The sequence below is a fragment of the Erinaceus europaeus genome, chromosome 19, assembly GCF_950295315.1.
Source record: "Erinaceus europaeus chromosome 19, mEriEur2.1, whole genome shotgun sequence".
Classification (NCBI taxonomy): Eukaryota; Metazoa; Chordata; class Mammalia; order Eulipotyphla; family Erinaceidae; genus Erinaceus; species Erinaceus europaeus.
The window spans coordinates 19,078,440-19,102,040 of NC_080180.1; positions in this window are offsets into that span (position 1 = coordinate 19,078,440).

Below are 23,601 nucleotides of genomic sequence, written 5' to 3' on the forward strand. Positions count from 1 at the left end.
AAAAGTGGATCGCTTAGAGCCTTTGCAGTCTCCATAGAAGCACTCAATTTCCAGTGCTCCACATTTAATCAGAGCAGATTGCCACTGTTCCCCCTCTCTCAGTTTGGAGACATTTTTAGGGATGAGGTGGGATCCTCTTGTAGAAGAAGCCAGCTTTGCAACCGCAATCGAGGTACCGTTGCAAAAAAAAAAATTGTCTTACTGCCAACCTACCTGAAGGCTACTGGGAAAGGAAACCGCGTGTAATCCAGGTGCAGCAGCCCTGTAAAACACACCCCCGCACATATCAGCAGGTATTTAAATGTTCTAATGAGTCTGGTTAACATGTTACGTGGGTGCTTGGCCTCTCACGTTAATTGTCAAAAACTGACCTCCAGGTCCTTTGTAGCATCCGCCTTAGGATGCCCTTTTCCCTCCCGCTGTGTGCACTAACTGGGATATGTTGGCAAAAGTACAAATGTTTCTCTAAAGGGGAAATTACAGTTAATTCTTACAAGTAAAGTCAGAGCAACAAAAAAAATGAGCATTTATTCAGTGCCTAGAGTACACAGGACATTCACAGTTACAAATCGCCTGCAAAGAACCTAGCAGGCTGGGGAGATACATAACAGACAAAAGACTTTCGTGTATGAAGCTCCAGGTCCCAAGTTCAATCCCTAGCTCTGCCATGAGCCAGAGCTAAGCAATGCTCTGGTCTCTCTGCATCTCCCTCATTAAAATAAATAATAAAGTTTTTTGGTTTTTTTTTTTTTTTTTTAAAAAAAAACAACCTATAGCTGTGAGATACTTGCATCCTTAATGAAGATGCCAGTCAATTTTCTCACAAGTTTTCATAGTAGGTAATAATTTTTCTGAGAAATTACATAGTTGAAAACATAAAGATTATTAGCTAATCCTTCTGAGCCTTTCCTGACCCTGCTTAAAAGCTTAAGAAGATGATGTTTTATGAGCATTTTAAGATAGGAAGTTTTAATGTTTTTCTAACTTCTTGCAACCATACATAAGCGTTCCTCCTCCTGAAGTCTGAAACTCCAACAATGGTAAAAAGTAAGACAGAAAAAGCCAAAAACTCGAGGCAGTGATAAAATATTAGTCATTGTTGCTTATGAGAAATGAGACTGTCTCTTTATTCATGGAGTCAGTGTTTAATGTAAGCTGGGATGCATATAAGCTAGCCCAGGCTTGAAGGGCAGTAGGACACTCATGTGAAAAGCCAACTTTGTTCCTCAGTTATCAAGATAAGAAACCTGTCATTTCTCTCCTTCACTCTGTCAGCCTTGAGATCTCCAAGCAGGCTTACCTCTGTGTTGAACATCCCATATATCAGGAAGATGAAGAGACCCTGTAAAAGAAAATGGAAGGGGGAAGCTGTTAGTGATAATCATTTAACAGTAGAAATATCTGGAATAAACTTTCCTGGGAACAGACAAAAGAAGACACACTTCATCAAGGTCAATTTCTTTTTCTATTTTTCAACATTAGGAGCCATACCTTGGATATCTGTATGGTAACATACCCACACATCACTTAAAATGGTTGTGCTATTCAATTTTTTAGACATTGAAAATAAAGATGCTGTCCCAAATACATAGAATATTAATTAGAAAAATCATTATGTCTGTCTCTGGAAAGTAGCTGGGTAATGAAGAAATTAAACTCAGAATGGGTTAACAAAGGTTAATCCTAAGAGGTTAATAAGTAGCCCTAAGAGTTGTAGTTTCTAAGCATTGCTATAGCAGTTAGACTAAAATATGGTCTTCAATGGGGGCAATTATTTTTTTTTAAATGCTCTAAAATATAAGTAAAAGGATAAGCTTAGGATAATGAGTATTTTGTTTATTTATCTTTATTTATTTATTTATTTTTATTAGAGCACTGCTCAGCTCTTATGGTGATGCTAGGGACTGAATTTGGGACCTCAGAGCCTCAGGCATGAAAATCTTTTGCAGAACCATTATGCTGTCACCCAGCCCAAGTGTGAATACTTTATTTTATTTTATTATTTACTTATAAAAAGGAAACACGACAAAACCATAGGATAAGAGGGGTACGACTCCACACAATTCCCACCACCAGAACTCCGCATCTCATCCCCTCCTCTGATAGCTTTCCTATTCTTTATCCCTCTGGGAGTATGGACCCACGGTCATTGTGGGATGCAGAAAGTGGAAGGTCTGGCTTCTGTAATTGCTTCCCTGCTGAACATGGTATGTGAATATTTTAAAATAATATTTAAGGTTATCAATTCAAGTTAAGGTAGAATGTCACATTGTTAGCTGTCATATAATCACACTATCATCTCTTCTGTAAAGTAAATGTTCTAATGACTTATTCTTTGTCTTTAGTTATAGAAAATGCTTAACTATAAATGTTTAGCAGTAGTATTTAAGATACCAAATCTCACTCTTAACCTGAAATTTTAAACTTAAAGCGAATAAGAAGGGCTGGGTGGTGGCACACCTGGTTGAGTGCACACATTATAGTGTACAAGATTTGGGGGTTCAAGCCCCTTGGGGTCCCCACCTGTAGGGGGGAAGCTTCACAAGTGGTGAAACAGTGCTATAAGTGTCTCTCTTATCTCTGTCTCTTCCCTCCTCTCTTAATTTCTCTCTGTCTCTATCCAAAATAAATGAAAGTATTTTTTTAAAGTAAATAAGAGTGATATGGCTTAAACTTTGACAAAAATAGTCTCCATGAGTGAGCAAGATAGACCGGAGTGCAGTTCATCTCTGACATATGCCAGAGCCAGGGATTGAATGTGGAACCACCGAGGCCTCAGGCACGCAAATCTGGTGTGATACTATCTCCTTGACCCTGGCTTAAACTTACTGGAGGTAATATAAGAAACTTTCTATGTTTTGTTTTTAAGAATGGGAGGTAGCATAATGGGTATACAGAAAATCTCTCATGCCTGAGCTTCCTAGGTCTCAAACTCAGCCCCTGGCATCACCATAAGCCAGTGCTGAGCAGTTGCTGTGGTAAAAAAATTAAAAAATAAATAAATAAGAAAGAAAAATCTCCATTTAATTTTTTCCGTACAGAAAAAAAATATATATATATTGTATTATTCTTGTTAGGTATCAATAAGTTAAACATCAGTTTGAGATTTAGACTAAAATTTGGAAATGGTTCTTAGGAGTTAGGTAATAGACATTTTCAAAGAGTCATATTATAGGAGTGTTACAGGGGCCAGGTGGTGGTGTACCTGGTTGAGCTCACATGCCACAATGCTCAATGACCCAGGTTCAAGCCCCCAATCTTTACCTGTAGGGGAGAAGCTTCACAAACAGTGAGGCAAGTATGCAGGTGTCTCTGTGTCTCTCTCCCTCTCTACCTACCCCAGTTCTCTCTCCTCTATCCAGAATAAAGAAATAATATATTTTTAAAATATTTATTTATTTATTCATTCCCTTCTGTTGCGCCTGTTTTATTGCTGTAGCTATTATTGTTATTGATGTCATTGTTGTTGGATAGGACAGAGATAAATGGAGAGAGGAGAGGGAGGCAGAGTGAGAGAGAAAGATAGACACCTGCAGACCTGCTTCACCGCCTGTGAAGGGACTCCCCTGCAGGTGGGGAGCCGGGGACTAGAACCGGGATCCTTACTCTGGTCCTTGCGCTTTGCGCTACCGTGCGCTTAACCCGCTGCGCTACCGCCCTACTCCCAATCTTAATAGTTTTTAATACCACCATATCATTTCAGGGACCAAACCCATATCAGTGTGTGTATTAATATTAGTAAAAATTAATAAAGAGTTTTGAACAAATAGGGGTCAGTCGGTAGCACAGTGGATTAAGTATACCTGGCGCAAAGCACAAGAACCGGCATAAGGATCCCAGTTCGAGCCCCCGGCTCCTCACCTGCATGGGGGTCGCTTCACAAGCGGTGAAGCAGGTCTTCAGGTGTCTGTCTTTCTCTCCCCCTCTCTGTCTTCCCCTCCTCTGGATTTCTCTCTGTCCTAACGACAACAACATCAATAACAATAATAATAACCACAGCAGTGATAAAACAACCAGGGCAACAAAAGGGGGTAGGGGGGAAAGAGTTTTGAACAAACAAAAAATTTCAGCTTGGTCAGTCACCTTTAAAAATTCAAGGACTGAGAGGTTTTTCTCCCACTGTGTAATTTAATGTCCCAAAGCTCTCCACTAATCCTCCATCTCATCATTCAGATAGCCTACAGAGTGCAGAATGAATTCAAACTGCTTGATTTCATTACTATTTTTTTGTTTGTTTCTATGCTGAGGATCGAACCTATTTTTTTGTTTGTTTGTTTGTTTGTTTCTATGCTGAGAGCCCTATATATGCAAACCATGTACTCTACTGCTGAGAAACCCAAGTGGTGGTCATTTTATAGGATACATGTTTATCCCTATCCTGGATGACTCAAGAAAATAACATTCTCTGATTTGTAAAAAAATAAACTGTAACAATTAGAATGTTCTCTTTCATTTAGTGATTACTTATTCTTTATTTCATGTTATTACATAGGTCTGAAATTTTATTTTGTGTAATAAATTAGTTCCTGGCTAAGTGAAATGTTTCTTGCCCTGTGTGCCAGATAATTTCTTCATGTTGAGGAACTCAACTGCCTATAATCTATACAGTGCTTTGATAATCAAAGCACATTCTATAATGTGCAGTATGTAATCACTACCACAACTTAACGTATTTTAAGTTTGGTTTTCTCTATCTTTCCTTGGTATATATATGTTCTGATACTTTTTCAGAGAAAGTGAGGAAAATATGAGTATGCCCATTTTTTTAAAGATTTATTTATTTATGAGAGAGGGTTTAGGAGAGAGAGAGAAGACCAAAGCATCATCTGGCATATGCAATGGCAAGGATTAAACCCAAAATCTCATATTTGAGAGTCCAAAGCTTTATCAACTGTGCTGCCTCCTAGGCCACTGGCCAAATAATTTATCTGCTTTATTTTCATGTTACAAATGTTAAAATTTAATAAATTTCACCCTTTAAAGTACTATAAAGTAGAGAGTCAACAACAGAACTCCCTTTTGAAAAGAGGACTGAAACTGAAAAGAGATTTTAAATACAAGTAACTTCCATCTCAAAATAGTTTCACCTTCTCCCTTTTCTTCAATAGATGTACAACTAAGCATATTACAAACAAGTCCCTAAATGATGACTTCAAAGACCCTGATAAAATCTGAAACTTGAAATCACTCCTAAGACTCTCTGCCTTTCTTTCTCATGGACTGTCTTGTCTACTTGATGCCCTCATAACCAGTTGAAAGGTAACACACTAATGATAATAATTAATCTACTTGTATGTTTCGAACACAGTGACTTTTTCCTCCCCACTGATTTTTACCAGCTATTGACAGTTGTAATAATTTAGACTTAACTCTAGGATTTTATAAACGGTTCCTTACTGGTTAAAAAAAAAAAAAATCCGATTTACTTTCTCTTCCAAAAGGAAGAATCAAAACAGACATAGTTGAATGTAAAAATCTGAATGAAAACTCTTATCAAACTGTGAGCCATTTGTAAATCCTTGCAGAGAGAATACCTTTAAGAACAGCTGGAAGGAACCAAATGCCAAATTTCAACTGGCACTGAGGTTTCTGGAACTCCTTTTACCCACACTCTGTGCTACCAAAGACGTAATTCTGAAAGTATACCATGTTTCTGAAATGAACAAACCCTCATGTGTTAGACAGTTTGAGCTCTCCATTCATAAACATAGCCATCCGTAGCATATATATGAAGTATGTATCTGTAATGGGCCAGTTTCTCAGTGTTTTGGTCACAGGAGAAATACCAGTAATTGGGCAGGAAGCATCCCAAGGGTAGCTGGGTTCCTGCAGCATGTGTGTGCTTTATGAGCAAGAGCCAGGGCTAGGAAAGAACGCCAGGATATTACATCTGATACTGTACAGGGGTTAAAAATAGAAACTTAAAGGAAAGAGCAGGAGGAGGTGGTGTCGAAATCAGACTCTTATTATTTTACCCTCCCGTACCTATGAAATCTCAAAGCCTGAGCCAGCTTCGCAAATGTTTTCACCGTTAACAGAAATTCATTGAACAATATCTGTCAGTAGGTTCAGTGGCTGGCACCGAGTCTTATTTTTATATTGGTTATTCTGTACTGTCACCGTGTACTTCTTGGCTGTTGTGAGGATAAGTGGTGATATGTTCCTGGTGATACAAGGATCACCAGCTACACTGCCCACTCACTGTTAATATCAGCAATGTTAATACACATGTAGTTCTCGCCAGGCACCTTCATTTACATAAGTCCATTTCCTCCTCACTACAATACTGTAACATAGATAGCAGGAATATTGGCAGCTTTTATTCTGGATGCGGGAAGTTTGAACTGATTCAAAGTGCTGCAATGCTGACAAGTTGGCAGAGCCAAGGATTATTCGTTTTCTGACTCCTGGAATAATTAATGCTCTTTCACACACATACAGTCTACCTTCAGTAGGCACTTTCAGAACTCTTAGAGCACCAATTTCAGTAATACAGGGCTGGAGAGAGAGCTCACTGGGGAGGGTGCACGCTTTGCCATGTTCAAGGCCTGGCTTTGGCCTCAGCACCACATGGGTTGTGTTATGAGCCTGGCAAAGTTCTGGTGCTGTGGTGTCTCTCCTTTCCTTCTCCTCCTCCATCTCCTCCTCTCTCTCTCTCTCTCTCTCTCTCTCTCTCTGAATGAAAAAGCTGGCTGGAGCAGCAGAATCAATCATGGTTGAGGCCCCAGTTCAGAAAGAGAAAAAGAAAGAAGAAAAGAATCGGAAAGAAAAAGAATGTAATTGGTGAGGCCTTTCAGAGGTAAGGTTTGTTGGAAGCACATTGCAATGTGATTAGCTCCTAAGACCGGGTGCTTAGTATCTAGCAGGAGAATACCAAAGAGCCCTGGTCCCTCTGTCAGTCTCAGAGGGCCTAACAGACAACAGGAAATGTGCTTTGCAGCAATGATCCTCAGCTGCCATGTGCTAGGTTCTGTCTTTTGTACTTTCTTTACCAATTCTCATTCAAAAGATGTATACGTGCTAGTTGCTGGGAGACATATCTTTTCTCATCAAAAGGCTGCTAGGCAACCACATAGCCTGATATTCTTGTCACAGCTATCTTTTGCTGCAAGTCTTTGAATATATAGCACTATGCGGTGTGCTTTTGTTGATTTCTAAACCATTGTGCTCCAGCCTACCTTCTGAAACAGTTTCCATCTAGAGGATTAAATCCCAGAAAAACTAAATCATTAATGTGCAAGGGTGTGTATGTGAGAGGCTGCTTGTTGCAACACTTTGTGGAAACAACCTGAATCACTTTTAGGATAGGGATGGTCCAATAAATTCTGGTGTCGTCCCTTAGGATAGCAGGCAGCTAACAGAAGAAGTTAGAGCCGTGTTTATTACCCTGGGGAAATGTCTATACATTGTTAAATAAGAAAAGCAAGAGGAAAAGTCCCATGAACTCTAGATTCTTTTTGTTGTTGTCTTGTTAAAAAAAAAACAAAACAGAACAACAGAATCCTTCCTTCCTCCTCCCCAAATATAACTGATTAAACAGAAGAGAGGTGGTGAGGCCTCGCCACTGGTTTCCTGGTGGAAAGGAAGAGAGGGGAAGGCAGTCCTGTCAGAAACAAGTGAGACAGAAGCAAACCTGAAAAACCTGTATGATGTTATCAGCACAAGAGGGGGAGTGGAATTCTAGAGGGCACGTTTTTTGGTAAATCTCAGAAGACAGTCTGCACACAGGATAAGGACCCAAATAGAAGATGGCCAAAGAAAATAATGGTTTGGGGACAAGGCAATGACTGTTTTTTTTTTTTTAATCCTGTTGTTATATTTATTTATTTTTTGCAGAGCAGTGACCTTGTGCATGTGTGATCACCTCACTCTGGGTCATTTTTTTCATTTCTGTAGATAGAGAAGCAGAGAGAGAGAGAGAGAGAGAGGGAGAGGGAGAAAACCTCACACTGGAGCGTCTTCTGGTGGCATAAGGCCTCCCATGTAGTGAGGAGGTCTTAACCTGAACTAGGCACATAGTAAGGCATGTGCCCTAGCCAAAGGTAGACTTACCTCTCTGGTAAGTCCTGCTATTTTTAATATAAAAACTACAATAGATTTGAACAGAAAAGATGTAAATGAGTTTTTTTAATTTTTTAAAAGATATTTATTTATTTATTATTGAATAGAGACAGAGAAATGGAGAAGAGAGAGGGAGAGAGAGAGAGAGAGAGAGAGGAGAGAGAGAGAGAGAGAGACCTGCATCCCTGCTTCACCACTTGTGAAGCTTTCCCCCTGCAGGTGGGGACCAGGGGCTTGAGCCCAGGTCCTTGCACACTGTAATGTGAGTGCTTAACCAGGTGCACCACCACCTGGCCCCCATAAATAAGTTTTTAAGTAAATTTATTTTGTTTAAAATTGTATCTATGTATGAAAGAGAATCAGAGCATCACTTTGGCACATGCAATGCTGGGGATGGACACTGAGAATTCATGTTTGAGAGTTTGTTTTATCCCTTCCTGAAGCTACAAGTACATTCACTTTTAAGTAATGTCTCAGCAGCAGAGCACAGGACTTGCAACATTGGATCCTCAGTACTGCATATGCCAGAGCTGAGCAGTGATCTCTGCCCTCTCTCATACCCTCTTCTCTCTCGTATAAATAAAGTTAAAAAATTTAAAGTATATAAATATATATCCACTTTAATTTAATTTTAAAATATATATATTAGATTCCTTGTGATAGTAGGCTGAAAAAAAGTCATTTTTACAATAAAGCAGTAAGTTTTGCCAGGGCGAGAGGGTGAATCAAGGATGGACAACTAAAACTTATCAAGCAATTGCTTATTTACGCTGTGCTTTTATTTGCTACTTTTCTGAAAATCCGATTCCTGAAAGTATAGAAAGAATGATCAGAGAAACAGATGGGTAAGATGTAGCAGAGATAAAGACTGAAAAAAACACCCGGGCCTTGTGAAAGCACAAGCTGTCCCAGACACCCTGTGAGTTGCTCGGAATCACTGGAGCAACTGGTTTTCAAGTGAGACGGGAAAACAGATGAAACCCGAGAGGGGGCAGGACCAGAGCATGAAAGGTCTTGCATGTCCTGTCAAAGAATTCAACTGTGCTTCTCTAGGAAAAAGGAATGGTGACAAAGTTTTAATTGAGAATATGATGGCATGAAACTTTTTCCTTTTAAGTAGCTCTAGCTAGCGTGGGAGATGGATCCAAACAACACAGGCGAGAGGCGCTGCAGCAGGACATCAAGCTCCAGAGGAAGAGAGTCAGAATAAAGAAACAGCTGGCAAGCATCTGCAGACTCTTAGGAGACTGTCAACTGGATGCCAATACAAGACCTGGAGAGCAATGAAGAAAGCCAAGTCCCAGATGATTTCTAGATTTCTGGCTTCAGGGATTGGGGGGGTAATGGTGGTACCATTTCCAAAAACAGAGAATTAAGGAGGCTGGATGGTAGTGCACTGAGTTAAGCACACACAGTGTGAAGCCCAAGGACCAAAGCAAGGATCCAGGTTCCAGCCCCTTGGCTCCCCGTCTGTTGGGGGCTGGAGGGGGTCACTTCACAAGCGGCAAAGCAGGTCTATCTTTCTCTGCCCCAGTCTGTCTTCCTCTTCTCAATTTCTCTCTGTCCTGTCCAACAATAACAGCAACAACAACAATGGAAAAAAAAGATGACCACCAGGAGCAGTGGATTCATATTGCAGGCACTGAACCCCAGCCATAACCCTGGAGGAAAAAAAAAACCCAGAGAATTAAGTGGGGGAAGAAAAACCCCAACATATTTGATGGGGAAAATGAAAATGCATTCTTTATACATGCTGGAGGTGAGTGTGGTCTGGTTAGCTATCGGGCACAGAAGTTAGAATCTTTAGATGGATATTTGGGACATACATGTGGATTTGAAAATTGGCTGAGTTTGGAAAGTGAAGTTATCAGCCAGGGAGTGGTAAAGTAAATAAAGGCAGGTATCTTGGACAGAGTTCTAAGAATGCCATCTCTGCTTTAGAGGTGAACAGAAAAGATAAGAAGTAGCAGAGAGAGAGGTTAATAGAGGGTATTTCTTTTATTATGATTATTATTTTTTAAAATATTTTATTTATTCCCTTTTGTTACCATTGTTGATTTATTGTTGTAGTTATTATTGTTGTTGTTGAATAGGACAGAGAGAAATGGAGAGGGGAGGGGGAAGATAGAGAGGGGGAGAGAAAGATAGACACCTGCAGACCTGCTTCACCTCTTGTGAAGCGACTCCCCTGCAGGTGGGGAGCCAGGGCTCGAACCAGGATCTTTACCCTGGTCCTTGTGCTTTGCACCACCTGTGCTTAACCCACTGCGCTACAGCCTGACTCCCAGTAGAGGGTATTTCTATAGAGGCCAATAGAATGGAGTTTCCACGAAGAAGAAACAATTAGCAGCAAGCATAGACTCAAGGCTTAGACTCAGAAGCTAGGCTGCCTGGGTTCTGGACCTAGCTTTGTCACTGTTGAACTGTGGGAACTTGGGTAAATTACTAGATCTCTCTGTACCATCTCTGTTCCCCCTCCTCATCTATAAAGGATACACAGTAACTATAGGTGTCTCATTGGGTTGTTGTGGGAACTAAGTTATTATTTGTAAAGTGCTCAGAACAGCACCTGGCATAAGGTAATTGCTTTACAAATAGTCTATGGATTGTTACAGGCAAGTCAAATAAGAAAGGCCCTGAAAATGCCATTGAATATGGAAGTTCTTTGTTCCATGTGTATTTGAATGCATACTATATGTCAGACATTAAGGACATGGTCATGAACAAAGCGTTGACCTTGTCCTTGACGGAGTTCCAATTCTGGTGATTAGTGTTTACTGGCTATGTACTGAATGCATTGTTCTAATCACCCTTCAAACACTCCTTAACCCATTCCTCACAATTGCCCTGAAATGTAGGCTCCATATCTCTGTTTTACAGACAAGAAGATTTGGGGGGCAGGGGGGTAGAGGGCTGGGTGGTGGCACTTGGTTGAGCGCATATGTTACAGTGTGCAAGGACCCAGGTTCGAGCCCCTGGTCCCCACTTGCAAGGGAAAGCTTTGTGAGTGGTGAAGCAGGGCTGCAGGTGTCTCTCTGTCTCTCTCCCTCTCTGTCTCCCACTTCCCTTTCAAGTTCTGGCTGTCTTTATCCAATAAATAATGATAATTTTCAAAAATTAAAAAATAAAAGATGCATATAAAAGACCTTTTTTTTAAAAAGTCAAGTTTAAATGACGTGAATGATGATAACTTCCTTGGCTGCAAATGACAAGCCCAGTTCAAACCACATCAAACAAATAAAAGGGGAGCTTTATTGAGAGAATACTGGGGGATTGATTAGAACTGAATGGGTAGTTGAATAATGGAAACTCAGAGTGGCAAGAAGAGCAATAAACAAAGAATTCTTTGCTTCTCAGCTGTTCTACCAGATCATTTCTTTCTGGTGTGAGATAGTGTCAGAAAGGCCCAGGCTCTCATTCTTACAGTTCCTCTGTGTAAGGGTGAAAAAGGACTTTCCCCCTCTGTGGTCCTGGTGGTCGTGAAACAGGTAGAACATGGGGTGTGAGGTTCAATCTCTCTCATCACAGGTACTAGAGTGATGCTCAGGTCCTCTTTCTTATTTATTAATGAAATTAATGGATAGATTTTTTTTAAAAATGACTTTTCTCCAATAGCAAAATTTTTTAATTTTCTGGTTTTTATTGCCACCAACGTTATCTCTCGGCCCTTATGTCTGTACCACAAATCCTCTGCTTCTGGAAGCCATTTTTATCCTCCCCTTCCCCCTTTTATTTGATTGGACAGAGAGAAATCGAGAGGGGAGGAGGAGGTAGAAAAAGAAGGCGTAGAGACACCTCAGGGGCCAGGCGGTGGTGCAGCGGGTTAAGCGCACATAGTATGAAGCGCAAAGACCCTCGAAATGGTCCAGGTTTGAGCCCCCGGTTCCCCACCTTGTGTCGCTTCACAAGCGGTGAAGCAGGTCTGCAAGTGTCTGTCTTGCTCTCACCCTCTCTATCTCCCCTTCCTTTCTCAACTTCTCTATCTCTCTTATTCAATAATAAGTGGAGGAGAGAGAAAGAGACCTGCATCACTACCTTTGAAGCTTACCCCCCTGCAGGTGGGGAATAGGGACTTGAACCCAGGTCCTTGTTCATGGTAGGATGTATACTATACAGGGTGTGCCATCACCCAGCCCTTCTCCTTCAACTCTTGTAGGGTTTGGCCCTGTTAGGGTTGCGTGTCCCAAAAATGAGATACTGCAATTAAACCCGTGTGCTTTCAAGCCTGCCCTTTAACCAACTCTGATCAGAAAAGCAAGATCATTAAAAAAAAAAAAAATGAACAGGGGGGTCGGGCGGTGCGCAGTGGGCTAAGCGCACGTGGCGCAAAGCGCTGGGACCGGCAGAAGGATCCACCGGCTGGAGCCCCGGGCTTCCGACCTGCAGGGGAGTCGCTTCACAGGCGGTGAAGCAGGTCTGTAGGTGTCTCTCTTTCTCTCCCCCTCTCTGTCTTCCCCTCCTCTCTCCATTTCTCTCTGTCCTATCCAACAACAATGACATCAATAACAACGATAATAATAACAACAACAATAGTAAAAACAACCAGGATAACAAAAGGGGGAAAAATGGCCTCCAGGAGCAGTGGATTTGTGGTGCAGGCACCGAGCCCCAGCAATAACCCTGGAGGCAAAAAAAAAAAAAAAAGATGAACACTTCTGTCTGACTACTTAGCCCTTAGCCAGAGCCAGAGGAGAGAGTGGATGGTACACAGTCTGCTGAGAAATGTCAGCTCCCCAATTAGTGTTTTACTCCATACAGTAAACACTAGTGAACACTGTCCTCAGGACACCCAGTGAGGAGAGCAAAAGAAATATTTGTGGAAACAAAGACATGTAGATTATGATGTTAAAATACATTGTTAAATACCAAAAGATTTCTGGAGAACTAGAATTCTGAATTTTAAAAAATATTTATTTATTTATTTATGGGATAGAGACAAAAAGAAATGGAGGGAGGGAGGGAGGAGCGCAAGCAAGCTGCAACACTAAGTCACCCTTTGTTAAACTTTTCTCTTGCTGGTTTGGTGCTCAACCAAAGGCACCACTGCCCAGCCCCAAATTCTGAGTATTGAAAGGGAGAAAGTTCTAATGACCAATGAGAGGTTAGACTTCAATGATTAGGGGCTGTCTGTTTTCACCAGAGCACTGCTCATCTCTGGTTTATGTCCATGCTGGGACTGAATCTGGGACCTCTGGTGTCTGACACTTGAGAGTCTCTTTACATAATCATTACGCTAGCTCTCCCGCCCACTGGTTTGTTCTGCTTGTTAGTGGCAAAACCAAAACTGAAATTCAGACCTCCTGTCTCCTAGATTCATGCCTCATTTGCAATATCACACCCCATCTTGCATGTTTTTAAAAAGATTTCTTGTTGGCCCAGGAGGTGGCACAGTAGATAAAGCCCTGGACTCTCAAACATGAGGTCCTGAGTTTGTGCCAGTCTCCTCCTTTCTTACCTTCTCTTTCTCTTTCATTAACAAAATTTGAAAGAGAGAGAAAGAGGCTGCTTAGGTCTCAATACTAAGTAAAGCTGCTTTCTGAGCCTAATGTGATTTTCATTGTAAGGAAACTTCTCTTTCATTTGCTTTGGCTGTTGGATGCACAGTCAAATTGGTAGAATCCCAATAGCAACTTTGTAGCTTTGTCCTCATTTTTCAATATCTTTATAAACTATCTCAAATCCTCTTTGAAAAAGGTCAGAAATAAATGTACATGTGGGATATATTTAGAGTCTAACAAGGCGCCTTTGGTTATGAATGATTACGTCTTGATGTCTTATTGCAATTGGTTATTTAGTGATATAAATGTCTCAAATTATTTCATTGTTTCTTGAAAATTAATATAAAATTCCAGACTCCTAGATCATTAAGGAAAGAAGTCAACCTAGGGTGAAGGGTAGATAGCATAATGGTTATGCAAAGAGACTCTCGTGTTTGAGGCTTCAAAGTCTCAGGTACAATCCCCTGTACCACCATAAGCCAGAGCTGAGCAGTGCACTGTTAAAAATAAATAAATAAATAAATAAATAAATAAATAAAATAACAACAGGTTTAGATAAAGTAACATAGGTATGTATAGCATTTGGCATAACTAGATCTTCAACTTATTAAAAAAAAACAACAAAGAAAGAAGTCAACCTTAAGAAACATTCCTGAATAGAGGAATAGTTAAACAAATGTGAAGTATTGATGTGATTTAACATTATGCAGACATGAAAATAGTTTTCAGAAAAGTTTTTCAATTATATGGGAACTTTTCAGATATGTAAGTTGAGTAAAATAAATTTTAAAAATTCTGAGAGTGCAAAAAAAAAAAGTATTTTAAAAGAAAGGAAGAAGATTGAGAAATAACACTGTGGTAATTCAAAAGACTTTCATGCCTAAGGCCCCAAGGTCCCAGGTTCAGTCCCCAGCACCACCATCAGCCAGGACTGAACAGTGCTCTGGCATCTCTTTCTCTCTCTCCCCCCTCATTAAAATAAACTTTTTTTTTTAAAAAAGAAGACATTAGAGGGAGAAAAAAGGAAGGGATATGCTCAAGTATTAATGATAATTACTTTTAAGTTGTAGGATCATGGAAATTAAATATTTTTTTTGTGACCTGGAAGATGATGCAGGGACTAAAGCACTGAATTTATAAGCATGAGGTCCTGAGTTTGATCCCTGGTATGTGCCAGAATGATGCTCTAGATAGATAGCTCTTCTCTCTTTAATAAATTTTAACAATCTATAAATTAATTTTTTATATCACTGTATATTTCCTTCCTTCCTTCTTTCCTTCCTTCCTTCTTTCTTTCCTTCCTTTTTCTTTTTCTTTTTTTTTTTTTTTTGCCTCCAGGGTTATTGCTGGGCCTTGGTGCCGGCACTATGAATCCACTGCTTGCTCCTGGAGGCTATTTTTTCCATTTTAATGGATAGGACAGAGAGAGATTGAGAGAGGAGGGGGAGATAGAGACAGTGAGAGAAAGACAGACACCTGAAGACCTGCATCACTGCTTGGGAAGCAACCACCCTGCAGGTGGGGAACCAGGGCCTTGAACCCAGATCTTTGCGTGGGTCCTTGTGCTTCCTACTATGTGTGCTTAGCCCAGTGTGCTACCGCCCCATCCCCTTACTGTATACTTTTAGATGTTCTGTTATCAGAAAGTATTTTCCAAAAATAGTTTGTGTTTTTTTTTCAGTCAGAAAGTCCATTTATTTATATTTTAAGACCCTCACTGTCTCCTTTGCTTTTTTCTTTTTGTATGCTCTTCCTTCTCCATCCTCCCATCCCTCCCAGGATATGGATCCTAGGAGGTTTTCCATTTCCTTCTCTGCCACAAGGAAGCCAAGCATCTGAGCCGATCAGCCAGCATTTACTGTGACTGCCCAGCCCTTTGCCTTTGCAACTCCCCCAGTGATGCATAATCCCTTCCTTCTCCCCAGAGCAGATAGCGCACATAGGACAAGGATACATCTTCTGCTTCCAATGAGTCTGCTGATGTTTGACCAGCCCAGAGAATGAACTAAAGAACTTGCTACCAAAGCCAGTTTTTAAAAAGATTTTTTAAAGGGGTGGGTGACATATCACCATAGTCAAGGACCTGGTTTGAGCCCCTGTTTCAGGATCCGTGAAACATGTCTGTAGGTGTCTTTCTCTCCTCCTCTCTAGCTCCCCTTCCCTCTCAATTTCTCTATGTCCTGTCCAATAAAAGAAAAGAAAAGAAAAGAAAAGAAAAGAGAAAAATGTGAAAAAACTGGCCACCAGGGAGCAGTGGATTTGTAGCGCATGCACTGAGCCCCAGAGATAGCCTTGGTGGAAATATATATATGTAATTATATATATATATAATATATAATATATATTTAAAATAATATATATAATTTATATTTAATAGGGCAATAAATATTCTATGCTGTTAATTTTTATAATTTGCATGTGCATTTACATCATACTAACAGCTGTGTTAAAGTACATATAGAAAAATGGACACAAATTTAAATGTTGTTACCATTGTAAAATTTAAGGAAATGCCTCTTGTCTTTTTAATTTTTTTCTCATGTTTCTAGTGGTTTTGTATTTCTTTATAATCAGGACCTCCAGATAATTTAAATGGAGCTTCGCAAGCACCTAATAAATCTGAAATATCCAGAGTAGCTGCTATTTTTTATTATTTACCAACTATCTCTGTTAGCAATCTGGAATTTCACTTTATTTTTTAATATCTTTTTTAGATTATTTTCATAAGAGACAGAAAGCCGGTGAGAGTAAGAGAGAGAGAATATTCAGATTTGGCTGGAGATAGAATGTGGGGCTTGTGGCACCTCAGTGGAGTGCTCACCTGCTAAAGGCTCCCTCCCCGAGCCCTGGAATTTTGTTTGTTTGTTTGTTTGTTTTGTTCCCCTCAAGGATTACTCTGGGGCTCAGTGCCTGCACTATGAATCCACCGCTCCTGGAGGCCATTTTTTTCCATTTTTGCTGCCCCTGTTATTATTATTGTTGTTGCTGTTGTTGTTAGATAGGACAAAGAGAAATGGAGAGAAGAGGGGAAGACAGAGGGGGGAGAGACAGATAGACATCTGCAGACCTGCTTCACCACTTGCAAAGTGACTCGCTTACAGGTGGGGCCTGGGGTCTTGAATAATAACAAAGTCAAAGGTTCAGTCCTTCCCACCGCTGTAAGCCAGAGCTGTACAGTGCTCTGGCAAAAAACAAAAACAAACTTTGTCAGGACCTACATGGATTGAACATACACTGCGGAGAGCTCGCTACACACGTACATGGCCTAGTCCCTGAAGTGCCTGGATATTCACTTTCAGAATTCCAGCATCCAGAAATCACCGCATCAAATCTAGGGTCTCCTTTATTAGATATACATCACTTGCTAGACAATTTGATATGTACTGCATAAAAAGGAATATTTTTAAAGTAATGACTAAGTTTAAAATTCAGAAAATTAACAGAGATGACACAAGGTCAAGGTGTTTGAGACACCACCACCATCTCTACCATGTCTAGTGCTGGTCACAGTATTTCTAAGAGCTAGAACTCCTAAGACTAGTCTTGTACAAGTTCTACAAGTTCATAAACATTTGCATGGTACTTTATACTATGTAAGTTGTTTGTTTTCTTCTTCTTTTTTCCTTTTAGAGCACTGTTCAGTTCTGGCATATGTGGTGATGCTGGGGATTGAACCTGGGACCTTTGGTGCTTCGGGAATAAGAGAATTATGCTATCTTCCCAGTCCTCTAAATTATTTTTTATAGAGCATGCCCTCCTTTGGCCTCATTATATCCCATATAAATAAACAAAGAAATAAATAAATAGAAGGGAGTCGGGCGGTAGCACAGCAGGTTAAGCGCACATGGCGTGAAGCGCAAGGACCAGCATAAGAATCCCAGTTCGAACCCCGGCTCCTCATCTGCAGGGGAGTCGCTTCACAGGCGGTGAAGCAGGTCTGCCAGTGTCTATCTTTCTCTCCCCCTCTGTCTTCCCCTCCTCTCTCCAATTCTCTCTGTCCTATCTAACAACGACAACATCAATAACAACAACAATGATAACTACAACAACAATAAAAAAACAAGGGTAACAAAAGGGAAAATAAAATATAAAAAAAAATAAAAGGATTTGGGGCCAGGTGGTGGCCAGATCAATCAGTAGCACATACATATTTTAATAATGTTCAAGGACCTGGTTCCCACCTGCAGGGGGAGTTTTCACAAGCAGTGCAACAGAGCTGCAGGTGTCTTTTTCTCTCTCTCCTCTGTTTCTCTCTCCTCTCTTAATTTCTGTCTGTGTCTATCCAAAATAAATATATAAAATATTTTGAAAAGATGTATTTATTTAGGTGTTTTACAAGAAGCAGAGAGCGAGATCAGTGCATAGATACAGCACATGTAGTACCAGGGCGAAACTCCCAGGCCTCGTGCTTCCAGGTCCTGTACTCCATTGCTAAGCCTCCTTTCCAGACACGACGATTTTACGGCTTGTTTGTTTGTTGCTGTTGATGGGTTTTTTGTTTTTGTTTTGTTTTTGAGACAAATAAGTGATTTGCCTTGTGGTACAAAATAAAGTAGTTGCAGGAGCGTAGAAGCTAGGATTGATGACACTGACTTCGGCATGAATTCTTCTACAGCACATTCCCACTTAACACATAAAATAGCTGACTCATGTTCGCTTCTCTTCCTTTTATGCTTATTGTGCTTGTCCACTTTATATGGTAGGCCAAAAATTAAATCCTGAATCTCTTCATCAGTTACAAAAGATGGTATATAAATACAAACTGCTTAGATGGATTTAAGATCTTACTAATGTATCTTTAAAAAGTAAAACTGACTAACACTTCTGCCAGATAGTCTTGAATTTTGTTGTCATATGGGAACCATTTTTTAATATTTATTTTATTTGTTTATTTCCTTTTGTTGCCCTTGTTTTATTGTTGTAGTTATTATTGTTGTTATTGATGTCGTTGTTGTTAGATAGGACAGAGAGAAATGGAGAGAGGAGGGGAAGACAGAGAGGGGGAGAGAAAGAGAGACACCTGCAGACCTGCTTCACCAACTGTGAAGTGACTCCCCTGCAGGTGGGGAGCCGGGGGCTCAAACCGGGATCCTTATGCTGGTCCTTGTGCTTTGCGCCACCTGCGCTTAACCCGCTGCGCTACCACCCAGCCCCCCTGGATTTAACCTTTATCCCAGCTCACCTCCCAGAAGGTGGTGGGGGTGCTGGGTGGTGGCACACTCCCGGGAACCTTTTTTTTTTTTTTTTTTACCAGAGTACTGCTCAACTTTGGCTTATAGTGGTGCGGGGGGGGGGGGGGGGGGGAGGTGTTTGAACTTGGGACTTTGGAGCCTCAGGCATGAGAGTCTCTTTGAGTAACCATTATGCTGTCTACGCCTGTTTAATGTCTTGAATTTAATACTTCACAGATTTTTAGACTCAACCTAAAATCTTACTGGATTAAGCATCTCTGAAGAACAGTGGGTTTGGGTTCTCTAGGTAGGATGCCTGTATGGTCATGTGCATTACCCAGGTTCTTGATTTCCTGGTACCACATGGAAAGTGCTATTGCAATGGAGGGATGGCTCTCTCTTTCCCTGATTCTCTCTCTCTGTTTCTCTCTCTCTCTGGCTTCATGGCCTAGAGCAGTGAAATCATGCATGCACAAGGCCCCAGTTCCACAAAAATGAAATAAATGAATAAAATTAAAGAGCAATGAGTTCACTGTCGCATACATCCTGTTTGATCTCACTGTGATCTTAGCAGCATAACTTTCAGTTCTCGACTCCATAAATAGCCACTAAATTGTCCTTGGACTATTAGTCATCCTTTTTCAAAACTTGCAGTACATCACTGCTGAACTCAAAATCTCGTTTGATCTTTCAGAGTATAAATTAAACTTTTGTGGTGGGTAGCTTGTAACTTACAGTATTAAATAGCAACAATCTTACTCAGTGTGCTGAGTGAAGGTGGACATCTTGGCTGATGGTCTGGAGTGTCCTCTCTCACCTGCCTGCTGACTTCAGGCCGGCTCACCCTGTCAACTTCGAGCAGGGAGTGAGTGTTGAGCATCAAACAAGTCACAGCGGGTATTGTGTTCAACAAGAGTTCCTTTCACGTTGAGACAATGATGACTCTGCTGACAGGATCATACTCCAGCGATCAGGAATGAATGCCTGTGTGACTGACTTCTTGAGAGTTCGGTTCAGCTGCATTCTTGAGGTCAGAGTCAATATAACATTTCCTGTGTTTCTACCAGAAGAAACTGGGCTTCTCGATAGCTCTCAAAATATTCAAATACTTAGTTGCAAGGATCTCTCTCCTACACTCGTGTACAAGTGTGCTGGCCCACAATTGCAATGGTAGACAGAGTTTCTGAGTGTGACCCAGCAGGACCATTCTGCCTTATCTATCTGCCTTCTTTTTTCTACTTTACTAGAGAGTAAGGAGGTTTTAATGGCTTATAGTACAGTTGTCAACATATAGGTGTCTGCAAGACACTCTCTCCCTTAACCTAAGTCCTTTTCCATTATCATACACTAGGATTCAGCACTTCTCCATCCTCTCACCTCTCTCCCCTTTCCCAGAGTCCTTTGCTTTGGTGCCATACACTACACAGTTTCACCTTATGTTTTCCCTTACTGTCCTTGTTTCTTCATTTCTACCTATGAGTGAGTTCACCCAGTATTCATTTTCTTTCTGGCTTACCTCACTTAACATCATACCTTTGAGGTCTATCCAAGATGTGGCAAAGGAGATGACTTCATCATTTTAAAAAATTATCTTTATTTACTTATTGGATAGAGACAGCCAGAAATCAAGAGGGGAGGGGAGATACAGAGAGGGAGAGAGAGGCACTGTTTCACCACTTGCAAAGCTTTCCCCCTGCAGATGGAGACTGGGGGCTTGAACTCAGGTCCTTGAGCATTGTAATATGTGCACTCAACCAGGTGTACCACCACCCAGGCCTGACTTCATCATTTTTTTTTTTTAACACTTACATGGTACCATAACTGTCCTAATCAGTCATCTGTCGTTAGGCATCAGGGTTGCTTCTAAGTTTGGGCTATTACAAACTAAGCTGCTATAAACGTTAAGTGTACATAGATCTCTTTGAATGGATATGTTTGTTTCCTTTGGATATATCCCAAGGAGAGGAATTTCCAGGTTGTAGGGTAGGTCCATTTCTAGCCTTCTGATGAGCTGTCAAGCTGTTTTCATCAGGGGTTGAAACATGTTACATTACTACCAGCAGTGAAATTCCTTTCCCCCTACAGCCTCTCCAATAGTTGATGTTTCTGTCTTTCCTAACATATAGCATCCTCACATGTACAAACTGGTATTTCATGGTTGTTTTTATTTGTATTCCCTGATCATCAGTGACTTTGATCATTTACTTCATATGTCTGTTCTCCCTTTGGAGAAGATTCTGCCCAAGTCTTCCTCCAACCCCCTCTTTTTTAATTATTTTTTTTAACCAGAGGACTACTTAGCTCTGGCTTATGATGGTGTCAGGGGCTGAACCTGGGACTTCGAAGCCTCAGGCATGAGAATCTCTTTGCATAACCATTATGCTATCTACCTCCCATCCACCATGTTTTTTTTTTTTCATTGTTGATTTTGGTGCATTCTTTATGTATTTTTATTATTAGCCTTTTGTCTGACATTTGGCATGTAAAGATTTTCCCCCACTCCGAGGGGAGTCTCTGTTTCTGTGGTGATTCTTTGTGCTGTGCAGTTGATCTGCCTCTTGAGCTCTTTGGAAACTCTTTCATCAGCAGCACAGGACATCAACTCCTCAGGCACTTGACAGACTCCCCACCCCTGCGTCCTTGGACTGCAGCCCTACACTTGCCAAAGTCTTTGAGACTACCTGTTATTTGCGAGAAGTAGTGTTGAGCAGAATGTGAATGTTCCTGGGTTCTGTGAGTGTTATGTCTGTATGAACCACAATCCTCAGAAATAAATATTTAGATTATATCAACACAGCCCCCTCATAGAAGTGCCTTCAGTGAGTAATAATATTATCTACATTAATTCTTTAATCTAATTTTTATGGTCATTGTTATGCCCACACATGGTGGTAGGGGCAAATAGTTTTGCAAGGCCTGCAGCAAAGTATATATACATATATACACACATACACATACATATACATATATGTTGAGCAGTGGTGCACTTGGTTGAGCACACACACGTCTGTGCTCGGGGATGTAGGTTCAAGCCTCCCCCCTCCAACCCCTCCCTGCAGGAGGGAAGCTTCATGAATGGTAAGAAGTGTTGCAGATATCTCTCTTCTCTGTCTCTCTTTCACTTTTTCTCTATCTCTGTGTCTCTCTCATCTTTTATCAAAGAAAAAGAAAAAAATATGGGTGCCTGGAGCAGTAGAGTTGTCCTACAGGCACCAAACCCCAGCAATAACCCTGATGTCAAACAAACAAACAAAAATTAGTGAATTAATTAATTTTTTAAAATATCTTAAATTTTAAGGTAACTTTTAGGACTTTTTCTACTCTCTGTTAGGTAAGTGGCACATGCTCATTGAGACTCCTTTTCAGGTGATCCATAAATTAGAAATTAGAATATTATTTTAGGGCAGTGGCTCATATGGTTCAGTGCACATTACAATGCAGAAGGATCCAGGTTTAAGCCCCCAGCCCTCACTTGCAGGGGGAAAGCTTTACAAGTGGTGAAGCAGTGCTACAAATGTCTCTCTTTCTCCCTTCTCTTTTTCTTCCTTTCCCCTCTTAATTTCTCTCTGTCCTATCAAATAAAAAAATCTTTTAAATAGTACTATTTTTAAAAACCAAATTTTACTTAGCTATTTTTTTTTATCTGTGATTATAGTGGGTTACAAGATTGTAGGGTTACAGGGTATAATTCTACACCACACCAAACACCAAAGCTCTGTGTCCCTACCCTCTAACCTCCCAAAGATAACCACCAAAGTTTTCACAAGTCTTAGAAACAGTTTGCTTGCTTTTACAACCTAGAGATAATTACAATCATCAGTTTGGTGCTTATCTTTATAGTCTTTTTTTCTTTTTTTTTAACTTGTTTACATACACTCTGAAAGGGAGGGTGAATTCATCCCAGAAGTTCCTTCTGCCTTATAACTTACTCCTTTCACATGACACCTTACAAACATATTTGCATCATCTTTAACTTCAAGTTAAATTGTTTTCCTTTCTGAGTTTGATCTCTGTTGTACTTTATGTATCAGGTTGCCTCATTCAGATAGCTTAGAAAAATTTAGGGGAAAACCATCAAGATTGAACTTCAAAACATTTCTAAGGAAATAAAGCTAATAACCTGATTTTGAAACAAACAATCATTCTTAGATACGCCTGACCTTTCACAACTTTACTGGCTGAGAAATGCAACATAAAGGAATCAACAGGGAACTTGGGGTTCTACTACAGGTGATCATTTTCAGTCTTTCAGTTTGAAGAGATACAGAATTTGATTTTAACAAGATTGTGCCTAGGATGACATTGCCCAAGACATTAGACAAAGGGACACTGTCCTAGACTTGATTAAAGGAGGGAGAACAATTTTCTGGAGACATGATGGTCTGCGGCGTCCCCACCACATGGAATGTTTCTGAAGACCTAAAGGGAAGGACATCCATCATAAACATCTGAGGAACAAGCTGACTTCAAAGTTGGGATGTGAAGGAAGGAGGTTAATGCTCTGGAGGCCAAAGAGAAATGGAGAAGGAACTGTCCCCATAGGACTCACTGGACTTCTGCTTGGGCTTTTGGGATAAGAGAATCATTAAGTAAGTGTCTCTTCTGTCTGCAGGGAAGTCAAGTACAGCAGGTGGGAGGAAGAAGAGGAAAATAAGCAGATCCATGGGGCTCTAAACACCCGGCTTCTGCTATCCTACAGCATCTCAAGCTTTGAGGCGTAGGTGTGGTTTTAGCTTTGAGACTGTACTTCTGCCTCAGGGACCTCCACATGCCTCCTCCACGTTCTCCTGTCTGAAAAGACTATTTCGGTCTCCATCCTTCACGGGACGGATTTGGAAGCCCACCTAGAAATGCTCATCCCAAAGACTCCA